Below are 6,009 nucleotides of genomic sequence, written 5' to 3'. Positions count from 1 at the left end.
AGCCAGAGTTGAATAAATTTAGAACAAATTTATTACGTACGTGCCTAAAAGATTAAATATTTTAATAATACTAAAATATTTTTAGTGATACTAAAATATTTATAAATCGATATTATTTAATGGTATTATAAAAAATAATTTTAACACACAGAAGCAGAAAATATGTAATTTTAAACAGTTTTCGGAACATTCTAATTTCCTTGAAAATATAACGTAAACGACTCAAATAAAGATTTATTTGCGCTGTCACAAGTTGAGTTGTGATAATGTGCTAAATTGTGAGAACAAAAATCCGTTTTACCTATGCTTCCTTTATCAAAAACTCGAAGATTTATTTAAACAAAAATACATACTAAATTTTTTAAATACAATTTATAAAATAACAATGATTTAAATTTAATCATCAATTACCGATAAATGCATTTAAAAAATCCAAGACGTGCGATATAAGCATAATAAAAAATATAAAAGCGTAAAATGGACATTAAAACATAAGTAGTAACAAAAACATAAAACAAAATAACTTAAAATGAAAAGTTTAGGAGCGGTTGGTGCATGCTGTAAACTTAAAAATTTCTCGGCATTCACTTCAAACATTTGCGGGAACTGACAATACCTATTGTACATAAACGTACGATTTGAAAAGCAGAAAATTTTATGCCTGCGCTATAATAAAATGTTCTTAAATAGCTGCCTCTTGTTTTAATATACAATGCATAAAGATAGACATTTTAATAACCAGAAACACATTGGAATCTGATATCATTATACATGCTTTGGCCAACCAGATTGATATATTTTCATGCTCTTTGGCGGAATTCACATTGGCCGCTTATGTAAGTAATAATAAAATATTATAATAACTATTGTACTCCGCTATTGTATCGGGTATTACCTGTAAAATAGTTGTATATGGAAAATTAATATAAATGTTTTAAATATAACTCCAAACTGTTGCATCAGAACAATGGTAATAAACATTATATGAAATACATTTTAATTAAACTCACTATCAACCTCTAAATACATCAAAATAATTGATGTTTAGAATTTGTGCACCTTGAAGTCAATGAAAGGCTATTCAATACAATAATTTGGCATTGCATGTGCGGATTCCGTCTTAGTATAATTAATCTCTTCGCTGACGGGCTAATTGCTGTTGGTGATGTTGGGATACGTCAACCGCTACAATTTACAATATATTGTCATGGAAGATTTAAGCGCTGTTAAATAGCGGTGAACGCTCGCTTATCTGAAGGTCGACAGACGAATAATCGTTTGATAGTCTTGTATAGATTATTATTTCTAGGGTTTATGAAGCAAAAAGATTATTCTAGTATTGCAGAGTATCATACCACGTTTAAATAATAGACAAATCAAATAGTGCACGGTTCTCGAGTTTATTTTCATCGTTCTCGATAAAGAATTCCAAAAAGTCTCTCATTTTAATATCGGTTATTATGTACATTTTTAATTATATTTTATTTTATGCCGATTGAACACAATGTACTATTTATAAGAAATTTTAGTCTTATAGTGCCCATTTAGACTGACCACGAGGTATATCAAACTTAGAGGCATTTAAAGAAATGATTTTCTAATTATTATTGTTTAAATTCTTAATTATTTCCGTTTTTATTCATTGCGGAATCTTACCATATGCCATATTAACGATAGTAAATCATATTTTTCTTAGTAAAGAATAGAGCATCGTATACCGTCCATTAGATCATCTTGTTCATTTCTCGCAGACTCATCTATTTTCCAAGCTTCGTAACCTTTGATAAATGATATTTCGGAGAATTCCTGATGTAAATTTCACATTGAAGCCTTATACAGCTTTTATATATCCATATCCTGTATTCTAAAGGCAATTTTCAATTAGGCAAGATTTTTAGAATATAAAAATAATAAAATGAGAGAAATTGTGTGACACAAATATTTGCTTGGTTTCTAAAGCGATATTTCTGTCAAGTTTATACTGTAGACTTTCTTGTGTCGTAATGTGCGATCTGGACTATGCATGTGGCAGTTGGGTGCAGTTATTATCACTATAATATCATTATTTTGACGTATTTTATTAGTAAAAATAACACGATACAAACGTACTTTACGAATATGAAATTCATTATTTGCTTTACAACTATAAACTTTAATTCAATAACAGTAGCTATACTTACTGTTAATATACTTCAATATACGTATTGATATTAATATTTCTTTCCAAAACAATTAAGAATACAGTTGTAATAATAAGACTGCTTCTTTGTAAAACTATCAAGAATGTAGTAATATTATCAAAATGGTTTCGTTTTCTTCCCAGATTTATCTACGGAATAATATGTGAGTACGTGTGACCGTTGTCATAGGAATGTGCCTTCCTGTTCAGCCGTCGAATAAATATTGCCAAAAACGTGTGGCAGTGATAAAATGAACGTGTGGCCAGTTATCTTTTTCTGGAATTTAGTTTGGACGACAGTCGTTCTGAAGCGGAATATGAGTTTTGTATATACCTCTTTGTCACTCAAAGTACAAACGTATGTTTTATCTCTTTCTATAGAATTACAATTTTATGACGTCATTGCCCAGTCAGTCTCCTTTGTCTGAATGCGATGGGAATAATATTATGTCATAAAATATTGACGAAGTTTCTTAATTTCTGTTTTGTCTCATATGCATATGCCAGTGGTGAAGTTTTCCGAAAGCAAAACTGACTCGATATATAAATACTAATAATATGCATAAATGCTGGTCGCAAATCGTTCTAATAATAATAAGATTACATAAATTATGAAAGGGAAGCTGTTAGAAATCGGGTTATATGGAACCGTTGCCACTGGGACATGCAGATCATCGAAGGCCCAAAATTTCCTTAGCCCTTTTCTTTAGGATCCGGAACGCATCTTTGACTTTAACTTTATAGATTATAAACGATAAGTCACAACACCTAATAAATAAATTGACGGCATCTAAAAATATGCCTCGTAAAGTAAATTTATTTGTTAGTTATTTTCTATTCTCTACAGCCAACTGATGTTGACAATACTCGCCATTTAAATGCTAGATATGACAGGTGGTGAACGCTGTCACGGACACTAGTGACGCACGTTAGGAATTATTCCAATAAAATATTTAGCTTTGTATGAAATATTTATTTATACAATCATACATACATAACATCACGCATTTTATTCCCGAAGGGGTATGCAGAGGCGCAACTAGGGCACCCACTTTTCGCCAAGTATGTTCCGTCCCATGATGTGATAGGGGGCGAGCCTATCGCCATATCGGGCACAAATCCCAGACTCTGGGCTGATACTGAGCAAAAAACCCAAATATCACTTCGCCCGACCCGGGATTCGAACCCAGGACCTCAGAGCGCTATTGTACCGGACGTGCAATACAACTACGCCACTGAGGCATTTATACAATCGTAATAGCGTATATGAATATATGAAATCTAGGGCTTGCATTATGCTCTATAAAAATACAGTCCATACTAACACGTTTCGACGAGCCGTGTTTTGAGATCGCGGTGACTATCTAACAAGACAGGTCAAAAAGTATTAATAGGAAAGTACTAGCTTTTGAGAGACGCATCATCTCTGGGAGATCAATAAAATGCTTAAATTTAATTACTTGCCATGGTAAGGCTAAATCACCGTTGGCCCAGCATATAAACTGCAATTGCGTGAGCGAGCAAATTGACGTACCAGATAGCAAGAAGAACAGTAAAACCTATCAGGTATAGAATACAGAAACCTGCAATTCTCGAAGATAACATGACAGCGTTAGCAATCATACAGAATGAGCGAGCATGACCTACAAGGTTAGAAGAAATATAAATAGGAAATTTTGTTAAATTCCAGGTAACGGTTACATAACGACAACCGTGCTTAGAAATCCTTAGGGAATTGGACGACAAAATAAGCGCCGAAGAATTGGACATGATGATTGAAGAAATTGACTCCGATGGCTCCGGAACTGTTGATTTTGACGGTATGTATTACTAATTGAATTTGAACTGGTATGTTGTTTTGTGAAGAGTCTGTCAAGTTACTACTGGATTGGCTATTTCTGCTGTCACGCAGCGATCTGCATTATAGCCAGTGTAATATAAGATATTAAGAGATTTGGCTTGAATTGTTCATATCTGCGACCATGCAGCAGTGGTCGAACATTGTGATCTGCTCCGTGGCCAGGCTTACTACTAAATATTCTGAGCTAGCATCTTATGTTTTGGGATATTTAGAAGACTAGTCTTTATTAAAAATATTTTGTATATAACTTTATTTTCAACCCGTACAAAAATGAATTTATAACTAACATTTTTCCATATCACAATATTAATATTCCTATTTATCTCAAGCAAGGTAAAGGCGAAGTTAAATTACACTAAAATAAGCCAAAAAGCGTCATCCTAGATTAATTTGAAGCCGTCCGAATAGATCTCTATTCGTTAATTACAGCGGTCAGACTTTTAAAGGTTACTGAATTCTCTTACAAGTCGACCGCGGTCATAGTGTCATAAAAACTAACATCACGCATTTCTCGCCGAAGGGGTATACAGAGGCAAATAAGGGCACCCACTTTTCTGTAAGTGTGTTCCGTCCTATGATGTGATAGGGGGTGAGCCTATCGCCAAATCTGGCACAAATTCCAAACATAATACTTTTTTAAAGTCCGGAGAATGGCGAAGGCTATTTTAAAATTACAGAAAAATCGTTGTTCCTATAAAATACTTATTCCATGATTCGTTCATAAACTAGTAAATATATTACATTACGGACGTGAGAGGCTTTTAATAAAACCGCTTTTAACCTGAGCATCGTATAAATTATAAAACACGCAATATTTTTTACATTCACATTAAAATGGACGACTAGAAATCTACGGATTGCCGACTTTACAACCCGCAATAATTTTATTTTATGCTAAATATTACAACTGGGCGTTGAAATACGTTTTTAGCTTTTATTTATATTCATGGTTTTAGTTTAAGCAAATAACCTCGTTTTACCTGATATTTAAGCTATTACATACTAGATTAATTACTTTATGGTGTAAGTAAATAATGCCACAGAGTATTTAGGTGACTTCAAACTATTTTTAAAGTAGCATAAATTGATTGTAAAATTAAAGGCAGGACATGTTTTTTGTGTGTGATAATTATTGTATTTAAGTATACATAAAGGTGCTGCGTTTTAAGAAGTCAGATTATGTAAAAATGCATTTTTGTAGCACCATTAATAATATTTTTAGACTTTTCCTTATACCGAGCAAAAGTCCGTTTATTCCGAGTAGATAAAATTTCTAAACCTGTACATTTTTCAGACAAATCTTCGTAACTATTCTAATAATTTATTGTTACTACACTAATAGTAATAATATAAAATCTGATTTATAAAAAATATTAAGAAATGTATTTTTCTTTTACAGAGTTCATGGAGGTAATGACTGGTGGAGATGACTAAATAATGTAAAATATATTTCGATTTTATCATAATTTGTTTATAACATAGAGGACACGAATATGGAAGAAGAATGAATCGATATCAACTAAATTATATACCTCCTAAGTATAATAAGTTATTGTTAAGTTGTTATTAAAATCGAAGATAACCGGTTCGTTGTTTATATTTTTATTCTGAAATGATGCTTATCTTTCTCAAACATCTGATGTTTTTACATTTTATTACATTCTCAAACACAAATAAATTCAAACATTTGTTATATCTTTTCATATTATAAAACAAAATCCCATGCAACGTTTGTCTGCATGAAAGCGATAAACTCAAAAACTCCGGAACAGATTTCGATGATTTTGATATGGCGATAGTTTGAGACCATCAGAAGGCTATAGGCTACTTTTATCCCGAAAATATATATCAGTACTTTTATACCAGAAAAACTCTTACAAGCGGATGCCGTGAGCAAAATCAATTATGTTATAAAACAAGAATTATAAGTCAACAAGGATATAGACTTCTTTTTATACCGGTTTTTTCA

At 32.1% G+C, this 6,009-nt stretch overlaps 1 long non-coding RNA gene across 1 annotated transcript; it reads left to right on the top strand.

Moving 5' to 3' along the window:
- The first annotated feature begins 3,883 nt into the window (after positions 1-3,883).
- LOC119192858 lies at positions 3,884-5,628 on the top strand. Its single transcript, XR_005113766.1, has 2 exons — positions 3,884-3,999; positions 5,440-5,628. It is a non-coding gene; the product is annotated as an uncharacterized LOC119192858 (long non-coding RNA).
- Positions 5,629-6,009: the final 381 nt, after the last annotated feature.

Source organism: Manduca sexta, unplaced genomic scaffold (assembly GCF_014839805.1).
Source record: "Manduca sexta isolate Smith_Timp_Sample1 unplaced genomic scaffold, JHU_Msex_v1.0 HiC_scaffold_3281, whole genome shotgun sequence".
Lineage (NCBI taxonomy): Eukaryota > Metazoa > Arthropoda > Insecta > Lepidoptera > Sphingidae > Manduca > Manduca sexta.
Note: the sequence above shows the minus strand (reverse complement) of the source record. Positions and strands in the feature narration are given on the sequence as shown.